This window comes from Hordeum vulgare, chromosome 7H, assembly GCF_904849725.1.
Source record: "Hordeum vulgare subsp. vulgare chromosome 7H, MorexV3_pseudomolecules_assembly, whole genome shotgun sequence".
NCBI classification, from domain to species: domain Eukaryota; kingdom Viridiplantae; phylum Streptophyta; class Magnoliopsida; order Poales; family Poaceae; genus Hordeum; species Hordeum vulgare.
In genome coordinates, this window is record NC_058524.1 from 325761377 (window position 1) to 325778627 (window position 17251).

Below are 17251 nucleotides of genomic sequence, written 5' to 3' on the forward strand. Positions count from 1 at the left end.
GATGGCCTGCCGAGGCCTTGTCAGCCTTCCCGGCAAAGGTGTCTTGTCAGGGCTTAGTCCTTCTTCCTCGGCGGGAGGGTCTCGCCGTGGCATTGTCTATCTCCCCGGCAGGGAGCTCGTGTCAGGGTCTCTTCTTCCTTCCGAGAAAGCGAGTGCTTGTCGGGGCTTGCAATCAGCGCTCGATGGCTTCTGAGTCTTTCTTTTGCCCTAAGCCCCAGCGACGCGCCTTGCCGCTGTGGAGGGGCTGTCGGTGTCCGCGCACAAGTTCGGGGCACTGGAGACCCCAGTCTTTACTGCACCGACACTAGTAATCTTGATTTTTATAATTGTAGTCTTTCCGAAGTGATCAATTTTTTGCAAAGAATGCCTAAAGACCCCCACACTAGTGCACTCAATATTGACTTCACCGAGCATATTACCAATGCTCTTATCAAAGCTAGGGAGCAGAAGCTCAAGCTAGAGACTTCTATTCCTAGGAAACTAGAAGATGGTTGAGATCCTATGGTCAAGATTAAATTGAATAATATCTATTGCTTTTCTTTATGTGATGTTGGAGCTAGTGCCTCCGTTATGCCCAAAAGAATGTATGATATGCTTGATTTGAAAAAATTTAATCAATGTTCTTTTGGTGTTCGTCTTGTTGATTCTTCCATAAAGAAAACTTTAGGGAGAATTGATGATGTTCTTATTGTTGTCAATGATAATTATGTGCCCGTTGCTTTTTTATTATGGACATTGAGTATGATCCCTCATGTCCAATTATTTCGGGACGTCCTTTTCTCCGCACTGTTGGTGCTATCATTGACATGAAAGAAGGGACCATTAGATTCCAATTTCCCCTTAAAAAGGGAATGGAACACTTCCCTTGAAAGAAGATTAAGTTACCTTATGAGTCCGTTATTCGGGCAAATTATTCTTATGCAGTTGATAATACTTGATCTTTTTGCATCATGCCTAGCTCAAAGGCATAAAAGAAAGCGCTTGTAGGGAGGCAACCCAATTTTTTTTACTTTCAGTTTTAGTGGTATTGATGCTTGTTACTATTGTAGAAACATCATTGTATCTTAATTTTCAAGCTTTGTGACAAGTTTTAGCCTCCGATTGCAAGAAAGTTCAAAAGTTGTGACATGCTGCCGACAAACAGATTATGTCTCTTTGACGGAAAAATTGCCAAAACTCACCAGATCATCTTTTTGATCTGATTTTTTGACAGCATGTTCTATATAATTGTCTTTCTTGCGTCGGTTCTGAGGTTTTTGATTTGAGTTGCAGAAGTGCCCCGAAAAAATTATTTACTACGTGATGTTCTGTTTTTCACAGATTCTGCCATATTTTGCATCTTCATTGTTTTGCAAACCGTAAGCTTGTTTTTCCTTTGCAGAAATCTTTTGGCAATCATGAGAAATAGTATATTTTCATGAAAATATTTATTTCCAGTAGGGAATGAATTATTTTATCGTGGGCACTAACCACTCTAATCAGCTTATGATGAGTTTCGTATGAAGGGAGTTTTCAAGTGTGCGATGAAAGATGATGAAAGAAGATCCAGGAGTGTCAAGCGCTCAAGGTTGGGTTTGCCCCCATGCAACCCCAAGAAATATTCAAGGAGACTCAAGCGTCTAAGCTTGGGGATGCCCCCATGCATCCCCTTCTCCATCAACAATCATCAGTTCGTCCATCTCCATTCTATATTTTTATCACTTCATATGTTATATGCTAAGCTTGGAGCATCCCGCTCTTTACTTTTTAGTTTGTTTTAGTTTTGATTTCTGTTCATAACAAGTCGGAACCTATCCTTCTTTTTTTGGGAGAGAAACACGCTCCACTCCACTCTAGAACACAACATAGGTTTTCATGCTTAACTTTTTGTGTGTTCTTTATCTTTTCATAGCTACTATCATGCTTAGCTCTTAGTTGTCATGCTTTATCTTTTTAAGAGATTTTATTTAGGTTGCTTTTGGAACTCTCTTGAGTTATCATGCTTATCTTGTTTAAGGAGTTGGCTTGTTGCACTGAGTTGTGTGTCTTGCATGAGTAGGTAACTGAGGTAGCTTTTTAAGTATAGTAGTAACTTGCCATAGTTTTGAGGTATTGATTTGAGTAATGTTTGGAGTATTGGTGCCAAGAGCTTGAGCCTACTAGTGATAAGTGTCATATTTTGGGAAATCCGTGTGTTTTTTAAAAACTAAATATTAGTTGAGAACTCTAGCTACTAAATTGATCGCTAACCTTTGGAGGGGTTGGAATATATAGAGTACCCTCGCTTTACCATGGGTCGAGGATGTGCAAGGATAACCAAACTCCCAAACACTTCTCCTTGGGGTACTTGTCTCTTTGTGAATTTCCTAACTAGATAGAGAGTTACCAATAGTAAGTGTATGAGTTATTCGGACTAATGCGAGTATTCGATTGTTGGCACTTCCACCATCCATATTTTTCTAGCCTCTTCGGTACCGTGCATTGCCCTTTCTCATCTTGAGAGTTGGTGCAAACATCGCTGTGCATCCAAACCCTTGGCGTGATACGCTCTGTCATCATAAGCCTCATTATATCTTCCCTCAAAACAGCCACCATACCTACTTATTAAGGCATTTCCATAGCCTGTCTGATATACATTATCATGCAACATCCACCATCTCAGGACTTGATCTTCATGACATACATGATTTTGCTTGATCGAGGAGTTGCATGCTAGTTGGGCCTTGCCCTTATTATTGCCACATGACACACTAGTTTAATTGCATAGCCTGCTACACTGGTAGAGGCATACATTTGCATACATCATGATAATTATCATTTGTCTTTATGTTGAGTACTTCTTATAAAGTGTGATGATCTTCTTTTTATTGTTGTAGAACATAGAGTGTTGCCCTTAAGTGAGGAAAAGATCCCAAAGAGGACAAATTAAAAGATCCCAAAGAGGACAAATGAAAAGATCCCAAAGAGGACAAATGAGAGATAAATAGAAAGAGCCAAAGAGGCCACGAAAAAAATAAAAAAATAAAAAGAATAAGAAATAAAGAAATAAAAAGAGAGAAGGGGGTAACACTACTATTCCTTTTGAAAGATCCACACTCGTACTCCATTGTTATACTTGTACTACATAGAGATTATCATTCATGCATAACTATGTGGGGACCCTTACACTACAGAACTTGGCTTGTATATTCCAATGCCGAGCCTCCTCAAATGAGCTCTAGGTCTTCTTGAGAAAGCAAGTTGGATGCACCCCCACTAGTTCCATTGGAGAGCTTACTTAGCTCATATGTGCATCCGTTGCATGGCAATCCCTACTCCTCACATCATCTCTATCATTTGGCTTTCTCTCGCCTATGGTTGTCCTCATTCATTTGATCCTTTCACACCTTTTTGTCTTCCGTCCCCATCATTATTCTGTTTGCCATCCTAAGTGCCAACATATCCTGCTTGCGCTCATCCATTGTATGAGTGCTCAAAGTCGAAAGGGAGAGGATCATTTTGACTTGTGCCTGACTAGTGGTCTGGGGATGAGTCAAAATAAGATTCCGAAGGAGACCAAGTGTGAACTTTAGTAGATTGAGTTCTCAATTAAAAAATATTTTTATGCTCTAAACCCATCTCCCACTTATTGCACGCAAACACCATTTGGAGACATTCGAGTCACGTACAGCGAGAGCTCTTGCACCTTTATGTTCTTAATTTGCTAATTTCAATACTAAATATAGATTCTTGCTTGTTATTGTCTTGAATTGAATTGCATATCTTACTTGCTTTACTTTGAAGTTCTTATATGTGTGTTAGCATGTCACCGTAGAAATTATTTGTGTTATCATTTACCTACTCGAGGACGAGCAGGAATTAAGTTTGGGGATGTTCATACGTCCCAAACGTATCTATGATTTCTTCTTGTTCCATGGTCTTTTGGGTGACATTGTTATATCTTTTCCTACACTTCCATATCTTTTTACACATATTTGTACTAACCTACTAACTCAGTGCACCCAGTGCCAATTCATGTCTACTGATATCTTTTTGCAGGGACTTTTACCCAAATTTCCACAGTCCCAAAAATCCCAAGAAGCTTCCGGATCACCGAAGATGGGCCAGAGGGGAGCCAGGGGCTCCCCAGGCGGCCTCCATGCGCGGCCTAGCCCCTGGCCGCACCCACAGGCGCCTGGGTAGGCCCCACCTCGTGACGCCCTCCTTTGGCCTATATTTACCCCTCCGGTCGGAGACCCTTCCGTCATATCCAGAATCGCGAATTTCTCCATCGTTCCGCCGCCCCAGAGCTTCCGAGATCGATAGCGTCAGGAGACCTCTTTCCGGCACCCTACCGGAGGGAGGATTGACCTCTAGGAGCTTCTCCACCGCCCTAGACCCTTCCCGGACCTGTCGTGAGTAGTCCTCCTTGGACCATGAGTCCATGACCAGTAGCTATGTGATGTCTTCTCTCCAATCTTGTGCTTCAATGATTAGCCCTTGTGAGCTACCTTACATGATCATGGCACCTATGTAATTTTCCTGCTATTGCTATGCTTGGTTTGTTGGGATCCGATGGATTATGAGATTATGTTCAGATTGTGATGAGTTATATATTTGATTATCCTTTTATATTATGTTCTTTAGTGATTCATGGATGTTCTCCATTGATCTTTATTGCTTTGGCCGAGTAATAGATAGTAACTCCAAGAGGGAGCGTTATGCATGATTGTGGGTTCATGCCCCCTGATGTCTAGCTTGAGTGATAGAAACATGAGACTAAGGAATGTGTTGTCGCCACCAGGGAGAAAACAACGGTACTTGTGACCGCGGTTGCAAGTATTGTTTACCTTACGCAAAGTTTGTTAATGCAGTTGTCCGTTTCTTTGAGTTTACACTTTGGGTGGGGCTCGCAACTTAATATCAGCGAGATGTTCTAGATAGATATCTCAAGGTGGATGATTGGTAAGTAGATGCTGATGAATAAACAGTCTACTTGTCTTGGTGCACTGCCCATTACTATTGATCCTCTAACTTTCTAGAAGCATGATTACCATTGCGGTGCGTTTATAATTCTTTCAATTGCCCAGCTGTAATTTGTTTACCCATGCGTAGTTGTTTATCATCTTTTGGGAGTGAGACATCACTAGTGAACATCATGTGACTCAGGTCTATATTACCACCGTTGCTTACACCTCCACCATTTACTGCTTTCATTTACTTTTCTGTTGCAATCACTATCACTACTCCGCATGTGTTTTGATCCTTTGCAAACTACATGGTCGGAGAGATTGACAACCTCTATGTACCCGTTGGGAGTAAAGTTATTTGTTGTGTGTGTAGGTCCACGTCTTCTACTAGCGCCAAACCAGCGAACACCTACTTGTTAATCCTGGGAGTCCTCCTGGTTCGGTAAACCTTACAGTCCCCGTGTAAGGGAAATCTGCTGCTGACTACATCTCCACCTTCCACTTGGGGTAACCAACAAGGGGCGAGAAGTATATTCATCAACTCGTCATCAGGCTCCCCTTGTGTCGAATCAATAAATTTGGGTTGAATACTCTACCCTTGAAAACTGTTTTGCAATCCCATATACTTGTGGGTTATCAAGGCGTAGGCTACGACTTTACCTTATGGCATTAGTATGCATCTGAGGCCTTTCCGGGATGCGTCATAGTACACCTCAAAATCCTTGTAAATCAGGTACAATTAACACAGGTGTCGTGGTCAATCTTTTCTTCAATTCTTGGAAACTTTTCTCACAGGCTTCGATCCATTGAAATTTCTTATCCTTCTTGAGTAATTCATCCTAGGTTTGGCTATGGTGGAAAAGACTTCAATAAACCATCTGTAATATCCAGCCATACATGAAAAACTTCGGACTCCTGTTACCTTGGCTGGTTGTTTCCATCCGAGTACGGTCTTGACTTTATCTGGATCCATAGTAATACCATCTTGGATTAATACATGTCCAAGAAAGCCTACTTCTTTTAACCGTAATTCACATTTGCTGAATTTGGCGTACAGTTGATGTTTTGGCAGTTGTCCCAGTATGATCTTGAGATGTTGTGTGTGTTTTTCTAGCGTTTTGGAAAAAAACAATATGTCATCGATGAACACCACAACAAACTTGTCCATATATTTCACAAAGACTTTGTTCATGAGATGGACAACATATGCGGGGGCGTTGGTCAGTCCGAACGGCATTACTGTGAACTCATATAATCCGTATCTCAAGGTACATGTTGTTTTGGGTATGTCTTCTGACCATATTTTTAATTGATGGTACCCCGACCTCAAATCAATTTTGGATGAAACTTTGGCTTGTGTGAGCTGGTCAAACAAATCATTTATCCATGGTAGTGGATATTTATTTTTTATGGTGGCCATCTTAAGAGGTTGGTAATCTACGCTTAGCCTCGTTGTTCCGTCCCTTTTCTTAGCGAATAATACCTGCGATCCCCATGGTGAAGAGTTGGGTCTGATATATCCTTTGTCTAGCAATTCCTTGATTTGCTTCTTTAACTCTACCAATTCGGTTGGTGCCATGCGATATGGTTTCTTGTACATTGGAGTGGTTCCGGGTGCTATTTCGATAACGAAGTCAATTTCCCTATAGGGCGGCATACCTCGTAACTCTTCTAGAAATACATCTTGGAACCGATAGACTACTGGAACTTTTCTTAGTTTTGAAATGTCAACTTTATTTAGCCTTGCTTGAGGTGGCGCTGGTCTCTCTATGGCTGCAACCTTCAGTTTCTTGCCATGGTGATGGGTGAGGGTCACAGTCCAACTGAAGCAATCGTTGAAACCTTAGTTGGAATTTAACCAATCCAATCCCAGGATAATATCCAGCCCATTGTCCTCTATCACAATGAGATTTTCCCATAATTGTAACCTTTCTATTTTAATGATCACACCTTAGCAGTAACACTGGTGATTTGATATACTTTCCGGAGTTGATAGTCATTGAATTTTACAAAGGGAGAATCAAAAACTGATGCTTCAAGGCAAATCTTTTCGAAATGAACGAAATGGAAAGCTCCAGAATCAAGGAACTTATCGAGTACAATTTCAGGTGCGTTCAGAGCCTCTTCCTTGGCCACATGGTTCAAGGGGCCATATTTGTAGTTGTTGTTGTGGTTAAAGTTGATGTACTTCAGAGCCGAGTTGTTATTGTGGTTGTTCGGTTTGGAGCCATATTTCCCAAATTTGGGTCGTGTGGCATAATGTCCTTCTTCTCCACAAGTGAAACACATAACTCCTCGTCGATAGGTGAACTCCTTATTCCTTGTGTGGTAATTATTATTTGGGCGAGGAGCTGGAGTTGGGTCTCATGGAGCTGCACTTTTCTTAAAATCAGTCTTCTGACTGTTGTTGCGCGCCTCCATAGAATTATTGTGGCGCCGCTTGCGGATGTCATTCACATTGTGGCGCTCTCTTTCAAGTATGATCGCCTTGTCCACGAGTGTCTTGAAATCAGAAAATGTGTGGACAATAAGTTCACATTTTAATGCTAGTGTGATCCCATCTAAGAACTTATCCATTTTCTTGCTTTCCATCATGTACTCATCGTTTGGATAGCGAGCTAACTGGTTGAACTGGTCAAGATATTCCATTACTATCAAACTTCGTTGTTTGGGGTCTTCAAATACCCTCTTCTTGATTTTTATTATGCTATTAGGAATATGCGCCCCTGAAAACTTACTTTGACTTCCTCCCACGTAAAATCGTTTTCATTAGGATTCACGCATAGGAAATTTTCCCAGGAGGACGCAGATGCTCCGATTAAATAATGTGGCGCTTACATCACCTTCTCATTGTCCGAACATTGGGCAATAATCATTTTTCTCTCGATGTCGCGTAGCCAATCGTCTGTTTCCAGCAGCACATTTGTGTGAGAGAAAACCGTGGGATGGGTCTTCTGCAGCTCGGATAATTTCGAGCGTGGTTGATGTGGCCCACAATGATTTTCCAAATTCATTAGTTTATAAAACATCTCTTGATGGGAAACTCATGAGAAAGCTGAGTCATTATCTTGCTAACCTGACTAGCCTTGCGCAAAAGTGTTGCCTATCTGCGTGAAATGATTTTCCTCTAGCGGACTAGGCTTGGAGTGAGTCCAGGGACGATGCATTTTTACTCTGGGGTGTTGGTGCAAGAATTAAATGAGAAAACATTAAGCAATAAAAGAAATAATTTTGCAAGATAAATTAAAATATTCCAAATATTTTTCCATATGAAGGATCGCATGATACATATATTACAAGCAAGCGTAATTATACCGTACATCACTCAGTATGTGCGTACACATTGCTCACAAGTTATTTAGGCTAGTGCACTTCTCCATATCCTACCTGATGCAAACACCACTACTGCTCTCCAAGCTTACATGCAAGCAGATATATCACAACATATTTTACAAGCCGTCCTCATGTGCTGCTAAACCACACTCTAGCTCGAGGTGGAGGGAATTATCGATTGGTCTGTCGAGTCTAAGTCCCACACAAGGTGTTGGGGACTCGCTCTCCTCCGGAATAGTCTCCAGATGAGATACGCGGGACTGGGCAGCTAGCATAGCGCTAGCCGGGAGTGCAGCTCTAGCTGGGGTCGGAGCAGTAACCTGGTTGAACTCTTATGCGGAAGGCACTTGGAGGGTTGTGACTCCACGAACGGTGCATATAAGTGGTATAACAGTGGTGGCCTAGGAAGGAGACGCTCATTCTTGTTAGGCGTACAGATCTAAGCAGCTTCCATACGTGCAGCTACATAGTCATCCATTAAGAAGTCAAAAGTTGCCTCCAGCGCCTGAGGTATTGCATGAATAACTCAATGTCTTCATCTCACTATCCCACGATGCAAGCAAATACATAGTGAAAAGTGTACAAAATGTGACACGGGAGGTAGTGATAAGAACGACTTTTTATAACTAGAATGGTGTCCCGGAGCCATGCAATATCCTCCCGGGCAACCATCTGCACAACAAGCCTCTTAGTAGGAATGGCTCTCCCATCGAAGCGAAGATGGCGTGTCTCGAAGCGCCCACCCCTGAACTGCACCGAGGCATGGTGCATGGTTAGAGTGTTGTTGATCTTCTAGCGGTAGAGCATGTACTCGGGGCGAGTTGTCGGTCCAATAGCCACCCTGGCGATCAGGGAGAGGAGTTGCGACAATCCCACTCGCTCATTGGCGAATACCTGAGACGGACAATTACCGCCATCCATCTACAACAATTACAAAAAATCGAGATAGTCATATCATAAATATATTATGACTAACACAAAAAAAACTACAATATGGAGAATGCTCAAAATAATTAAATTAACCTACTAGTTAGCGACCACACCTAGTAGCTTCCTACTGTCAGCCTCGCTCTGGTACCATAGTTGTGAGGACCGATTCCCGAATAAAATGATTGTCGGGAAATAGCCCTTAGTGTCATCCCAACATAGAGAATAGTTCACACTGGTAGACAATCCTTGATACAGAAATTTAGTAGCATTTAATATTATACAGGTTTGAGCTAAAGTCGCTCAACAATTCATTACAAGCACGCCAATATTTGTCACAGAGGCGGATATTTAACAGTGGAAATGGTGGTAGTAGTACCAACTCGCTATCAAGCGTCAGAGTGGTAACATAACTCAAATATACTACAACATGCCAAGCGTCAGAGTGAGGCTCGACAATTTATTTGGGTGGCGAACGCGTTAGTGGATAATACAATGGTGGAAACTAGGATCGCAAGACCGACTAGGACTCCTCTAGGTGTCGGACTTGCTATCATACTCTTCATCCATGAGATCGCCTAAATCTGGCCAAATCAACAAGGGAGGTGAGTAGTTTGAATGTACTCGCAAGACATTTTGGACATAAGATATAATGAATGCACACAGAATGCACACGCTTAAGTTAAATAAAATGTAACATTCAGCAAGTGTAATAATTTAAGTGCAAATTGTGAATAAATCAAGAAGTGGAAAAGTCGGGCGGTAGTCCTCCCGAAAACTCCAAAAGAAAAGTAAAATACACCATTTGGAGGTGTGAAGCGACACCTCAAAAGGTAAACAGAATATGAACTGCAATAGTCGGGCATCGGGGCGACACCTCGTAAAGGGCGTACAAGGAAAATAAAGCATTGCATGCCCGAGTCGGGCATTGGGGTGACATCACATAAAGGTCTTATATTGAAAATATCAACATACATCCGAGAGTCGGGTGTCTTGGTGACACCGCATAAAGGTCTTATATAATAAAAAACATGCCACAGTCAGGCGTCTAGGCCACACCCCATAAGGGTATTATAATGAAAGTAACATTACACATGCCGCACTCGGGCGTTTGAGCAACACCATGGAAAGGGCTTATATTCATACATAAAGATATACGAGTATCCAGGTGGTACAATCAATTATCGGAATACTCAATTCATCAATCATCATAACAGGTTAGCAAATAAACACAACATTCATATCATCACATGTAAATGTTGCCATAGAAATTATTTGCTCTCTAGAAACCAACACGAAGACCCACACTTGAACTATCAACCAAACGTCCCTGACCATGGACACGTCTACTCGAATAGTTTTGACTCTGCACAGGGTGTACTCTTTACCCATAGCCTACGGTTTTCAATAGTCAGTGTGACTAATTCCGCTTACGGTGTTTTAGAAGTAAACACACATAACCAATACACACCCATTTCACCTCACGAGACCCGGAATCACCCGAGTTACGCTCAATAAAAACTATAAGATGAGGAGGTCGACACCTTGAATAGCATGGGATCAAATTTATACCGCGTGCAACTAAGGGGTGTCCCCTTATCGGCCACAACCGAAAACACCCATGTCCCCTGACCGGATGACTGACATTATTCCGGGGACATGGAACCTTCATCTGGCACCTTTATTTGGTGTGTACATGGAAATAGATTTGCAACCTACTAAATTGTATTCCCTTTCGGGAAAGCATGTGGCAGCACAGACAAATAAGGTGATGCACTGACAAAACTTGATCTATGCTGATACTGGAGTTGTTTAATTTGTTATGATACTGGCATGCTCCAACATGACCAGACCACAACCTATCACGTACCGCGTGACTAGGCCGTCAATTCATTACCGGCAACTTTGCAAGTTTTAAGATCATCCATGCAGGAAATCACATCAACATGTCATGCTGCCATATCTACATGCAACAATTTTTATCAAACAAACATGACGACAGACACCATATCAAAGGTTCGAACATGCTTGCTTGGATCAACAAAGTCGGAAGTGGAGTCGGTGAAGTTGACGGCACCGTCTCCTCCTTCGTATCTACGTCACAAAAATATCAATATCAACGTAAGTATCGTTCTTGTATAAAAGTTGTCCCAAAATGTTTTACATAAATACTACAGAAAAATAGACTAAAAAGGAAATTTTTAGAGAATGAATCAAGTCCAAATCATTTTTGTTTAAAAGATATAAAGGAAATGAACCCAAGGACGTATATGTTCGAAACAGAAAGTTATCTAGGGGCAAGTTTGTAAAAAACAAAAACATTTAATGCGCCAGCCAAAGAAGAAAATGCCTTTCGACAAAATGCGCTTTCACGAAACGATTCGAAAAGGAAAGAATCCTGACAAGTGAGCCTCCTCGTCAGTTTTAAAAGCTCATCGGCATTAGAGAGCTTCGAGGTCGCCAGTGATGGTCGGCGGCGAACTAGGGGAGGATGAGGGTTCAGGCCCGCTCAGGGCACTCTTCCGCATCTAGGGGTGGTGGAGATGGTCATGAGTGAGCAACACGTCAACGACAGCTTCCACTCCAATGAAGCTCGCCGCAAGGGCCTATTATCGTCGAATTAATGCGTGGGTCAAAGGAATGGGTTCAATCGAGAACTACAACTTCCATTTACGGGCTTCCATCCAGCTTCCGTGTGGGCTTCCAGCCAGCTTCCGGCTATGAAGCCAAAAGCTTCCACTTAGGGGCTTCGGGCTGCAGCTGTGGCTTTAGGTTGCGGCTGTGACAAGGCCACAAGCTACAACTACAGCCGGAAGCCCCTAAATAGGAGCTTTTGGCTACAAAGCCGGAAGCCGGAAGCTAGTTGGTATCCCAACCAAACACCCCATACAAGCAAGGTTTGCACCCTAGACATTCGACTACCTCGACGGAATTTTGCCGGGACCCGACGTGGATCGAGCGGCCAGAGACGGAGATGAAGGCCTCCTCGTGGCCTCCGTATGGCCTAGGCAGACGATTGTGGTCATGGTGGATTGGTGTTGGGTCTCTGAGCAGCTCGGGGCTCCTATTTATATGGTGTCAAGGTTGTTCCCGCGGGCAGCTAAGATCCGACACGGATCACGGTGAAGTAGAAACTTTGGCAGGGGTTAAAACGGTGCGAGGGGGTTAACCATGATCCAGGGACTACATTCCTTCACCTAACTCTTCTTAGAATCGAGTTAATCAAGAGGTGTGACGAAATGGACTCTCGGGCGCTGCATACAGCAGTCGCAGCAGTCTGTGTCGCCTGGGCCATGGCAACGCACAGATGGTGCTGCAGACCACGGACGAACACGCAGCATCTCGAGGAGCGATGGGGAGTGCTAGGATGGCCTTGGCCTTCTAGAATGGCTACTTCTGGGGCCGGGAATGTTGGTGCCGTCGTGGCTGTCGAAAACACCAGCGTGCCAGCTCACCGGTGACACCTAGAGATGGCCAAAACTCCAAGCGGCACTCAGAGCAGAGGGGGAACAGAGGGAAGGAGCCAAGGCGCACTCTTGAGATTGGAGCAAGGATTTGACAAGCCTCTAGATCCCTGGCCACCAGGTGTTCGATAACATGATTTTGGCACTTAGAAACTTTTTTTTGCAGCTGAAACTTAGTGTGGTGGTCTACTAATGAACTTGGAGGTCCCTAAATTTTCTCATAATTTTTGGTGTTCAAGAAAATTGAATTTCGGCAAAAAAGAAAATCTGGTACAAACTTCATTCCAATCAAATTTGAACTATTTAATTAGAGGACAAAGGGTTTTTGTGTAACTCGGTTGTGGGTACTAAGGACAAGCTGGGATAATATTCTTGGGGTAAAATTCTTAAAATAGCTATGTGTTCCATTGAAAAGTGCAAAGGTCCAACAATCATTTCACAAATAGTTTTTAAATTATTTGGATAAAAATAAAAATGTATAACAGGTTTGAAACTTGGTGAAAATGGTTTGGATACTCACTTGAACACGAGAGAATTATTGTAAGTCAAAGTTTTGACAATAGGCAAGGGAAGAAGTGGCAACAGATTTGTCGAGAGAAATATCTATAGCAATAATTTCAATTATGGTCTTTTAATTAAAATAAAAATATCACATGTTAAAATTCTATGTCTTGGAAGAATCATTCAGAAAGTTTCAAAACTCAAAAAGCCAACTCATGAAAACATATGTAAGACGTTTTCTCAAGATTTAAGATTTCAAAACGAAACTTCCCCGAATTCCCAATAACCCTATTTAATATAATAAAAACTTTTGGTAAACAAAAATTAAAAAATTGGGGTGCTACAACACCTACCCCTTAGGAAAAATCTCGTCCCCGAGATTTCAGTTGTCCTTCAAATAGGTGCAGAAACTGAGTCTCCACGAAACCCTCTATTTCCCATGTTGCCTTGTCCTCGGCGTGATTGCTCCACTGAACCATGCAAAATTTGATCACATTCTGACGTGTCCTCCTTGCAGACTCCTCCAATATTCTTATTCGACGTTCTTATGAAGTGTGGTCTAGCTACATATCTATGCTCTTATGTGGTACTTGCTTATCCGGGTTACTCACACCCCTTCTCAACTCTGATATGTGGAATATGTCGTGGACGTTTGACAATTCCGCGGGTAGGTCTGGTTGGTAGGATACCTTGCATCTTCGTCCCATTATTCGGAAAGGTCTGATAAATTGTGGTGCCATTTTCCTTTGACTTTAAACTCAACAAACCTCTCACTGGGAATAGTCAGATATTAACATATTCATTTGCTTCAAAACTGATGTCTTGATGCTTTTGATCATAGTATATCTTTTGACGACTCTCGACCAGCTCTCGCGCACGTCACCCCACCAAGGCCCTTGGTGTCTAGTCTCCTCACATGACACTCAAGTGCAAGCTGGCGAGCGTGCGTCGTTCGAAATGAAGCTTTTCTGCGCTTGATTTTTCTTTGGGGCGGATCACTCGAGGGGCCTCACAAGGCACACCCAACAAGTGGCAAACTATTGGCCTGGCAAAGGACTAAATATGAGAACCCCCACCCCACCCCACGGGGGGTAGCCTCACCATTGCTAATATTTTCCCTGACATGGACCACTTGTGCATCTTTGGAAGTGTTCCTTCTTCCTGTAACCTCGCTCCAAGCGGAGGCTCTTCTATCGTGTGAGCCGATTGCGCATCAAGGGGGGCCTCCTAAACATCTCACCTCGGTGGCTCTTACCAGACTTCGATCCCCTCACCTCCTGGCATTGCCACATGCAACGCGATCTACATACCAGCGACGGTTGAGTCCTGCTCGGGGGTTGGGCCCTAGCAATGCAGAGCATTAAGGCAATCATAGAGAAGGGCCCAAGCCTAATGAGAAGAGCTAAGAACAAATTCATTTTCTACAAGAATTAACTTAAGGTCTGAGGGCCATAATTATTCTTACACACCCTCGCGGGGCCAGCATGGTTCATTGCAAAAAAAGAAATGGCAAAAGAGGAAGGACCGACAACAAGCAACACCGCCTCTACTATCTATGGTACCCTGCTTATCCGTGAGGAACTGCTGCTACTGCCATCACCGCTGTTATGGCCCTCCATGCATTAGCCGAGGCAGTCGTAAAAAGTGTGGCGGTCCCGTAGAACTTGAATTGGAGGACATGCCCCTCCTTCAAGCCACGAGCTAGACCGAATGACTACCACCACATCGTCAAGTACATGAGCTGGACGGAGTGAACTTTGTCGCCACCCAAGAAGATCTGTTGCAGCATTCGTCTGGCTGCAGCCACAGGCCCACGGGCGCATGCTCCACCATCTCCTCCGTGAAGGAGTGTGGGAGCCAGAGCCACGTGTGGATCTGGCTGTCCATGCCCACGATGAACTTGCGGGCCGCACCGACGGAGTGGCTCCACAACCGGGGCGGTCCGGTGACCGTTCCATTCCGTTTACCTAGCCCGCAGCCGCGGCCGCATGCTGAACTTCTTCCATGATTGCCTGAGCCAATATAGGTCACCAGCGGAGCATGCCCGCGCCTCCCGGAGGCGCCCCGGGCATGGCGTCGCACGTGGGAGGGCGGCCTCGCCGCTCCCCCTACCGGCTTTGGCACTTCCGCCTGTTCTGTCGTTGTTTTTCCCTTATCAGCAGCAGAGAACCTCCTCACGGGATCCATCGTTTCTACAGCGGCAAGTAGGAATGAACAGCAAGAGCGAGGAAGATGAGCCAAGGGAGCCTTCCCCTTGCCTATGTATATAGTATTCGGCGGATGGCCGACCTGCGCTCCCTCGCCATCGCTAGGTGGATGTAAGGCAAGAAAAAGCAATGATGGCCCCGCGTCGCGTGCAGGCTCTATGTTAACGTGGGAAGTTGCTGAGGCATCGTGGGTATGTGAGGGGACCCCTACACCCAGTGTTGTGACTAAGCTAACCGACATGATGTTCCCGGTGAGTGCCCTCGCCCTAATTGCCCATTGCGGCTGACGTGGGCAGCTTGGATGTTGAAAGGGCGGCCGCCATCCCCCCTAGTCTTCTTGGGCGCCATTGCTGCCGAGAGAGGCACGTGGAGATGTTGCTGAAGGTACTCACATAGAAAGAACCCCCTACCTGGCGCGCCAAAGATGTTGGGGAATGGACCCACGACAATCTATGGTACCCTGGAGGCCCATTTTAGGATTCTGCTCAGGGGTTTCAGTGCACACAAAGCATCGGTCAGAAAGACCATGCGTGAGGGGATTTATACAGGTTCGGGCCACTCGGGAGCGTAATACCCTACATCCTGTTTGTGGTGGTTAATGGGGTGGAAATAGGCAGAGGAGCGTAGTGGTCCGGCAAGGATGCTGGAGGGCTCAGCTACGCGTCTGATTGAACAGTGTGTCATCCTTTGTAAAGGTAACCATGGACCTCCTTTTATAGGGCAAAGGGGTTACCAAAGTGGATAAAATGGTCATTTTACTACGTGTACAGTGAAAAGTGCGGCGATGGGACTGCTTTGTCACAATGGTAGTGGTAAATACCTAACTCTAACAGACTGGGACACTCAGAATAAATGTGTGGTGAGGTCGCGCGCGGGTGGCGTTTCCTGGCAAGGATTGCCTCTCTCTGTGTGTTGTCTGCCCAACTGCCTCTCTATCCTACTGCCACGCTGCAGGACAGGTGTCACCATGACTCGGATGCGCGTGCTGCCACGACCGTGTGTCTCTGCCAGCCCTGCCCATCTGCATGCCCGCTTGACACCTCGGCTGTTGTAGACATTCAGCCCCTGGTTATGTGGAGCTGCGGCTTGGCGGGTTGGGGTCTTGCCGAGCGCCACGAGTGGACGCCTGTAGAGGCCAGTGGGGGCCTTGTCGCCCCACCCTAGCCTTGGTCATGTTTTCCTCGGGGTTATGGGATGACCCCGACAAGCAGTTGTCGGCCTAGGGGCCGCGCCTGCCCGTGCCTAAGTTAGTGGGACTAAGGACCCTCATTCCTTAGTACACCGACACTAGGACTATCCCTTCCTATGAATGGAGTGGCCTTGCTCAGGATTTTTCTTCCCATTGGGTCCATTGAGAACCTTGCCTCATGCTAGTGACATTTGAATCTATGGAGAGTGACAAGCATTTTCTTGCGTGTAGTTAGAAGGTATGTTGTCTCCTAGTGTAAATATGATATTGTAATATAAGTGCTTAGTTAGTTGGTGGTAGATAATCTATTTTTGGGGATAATATGTGCTCTTGCTTAGTTAGTAAGCATGTTTTATTTAATATTGAAGTTGTAATATTGTTATATATGTTTTACTGCCCACAAACAAAGCATATTAAAGCATATTTATGTTGCAATGAAGTTCTACATAAGAGGATTGTGGAGCATGTATGACAAAGAAAGTAAAGACGGGCTAAGCGATAATGTTAAGAATGTTGAATAAAATTACAAGGTAATTGGAGAAAAAAGGAAGATGGAGGAAGAGCTGATATTTTTCAAAGTGGAGTTTGCTAAATTGGTGGTTGACAAGGAGGAGGCTATCCCATAGTTGGGTAATTCTAGGTTGGCTCTTGTTGATCTGAAAGAGGAGATGGATAAGGAGAAGTTGCAGTACATGGTTGTAC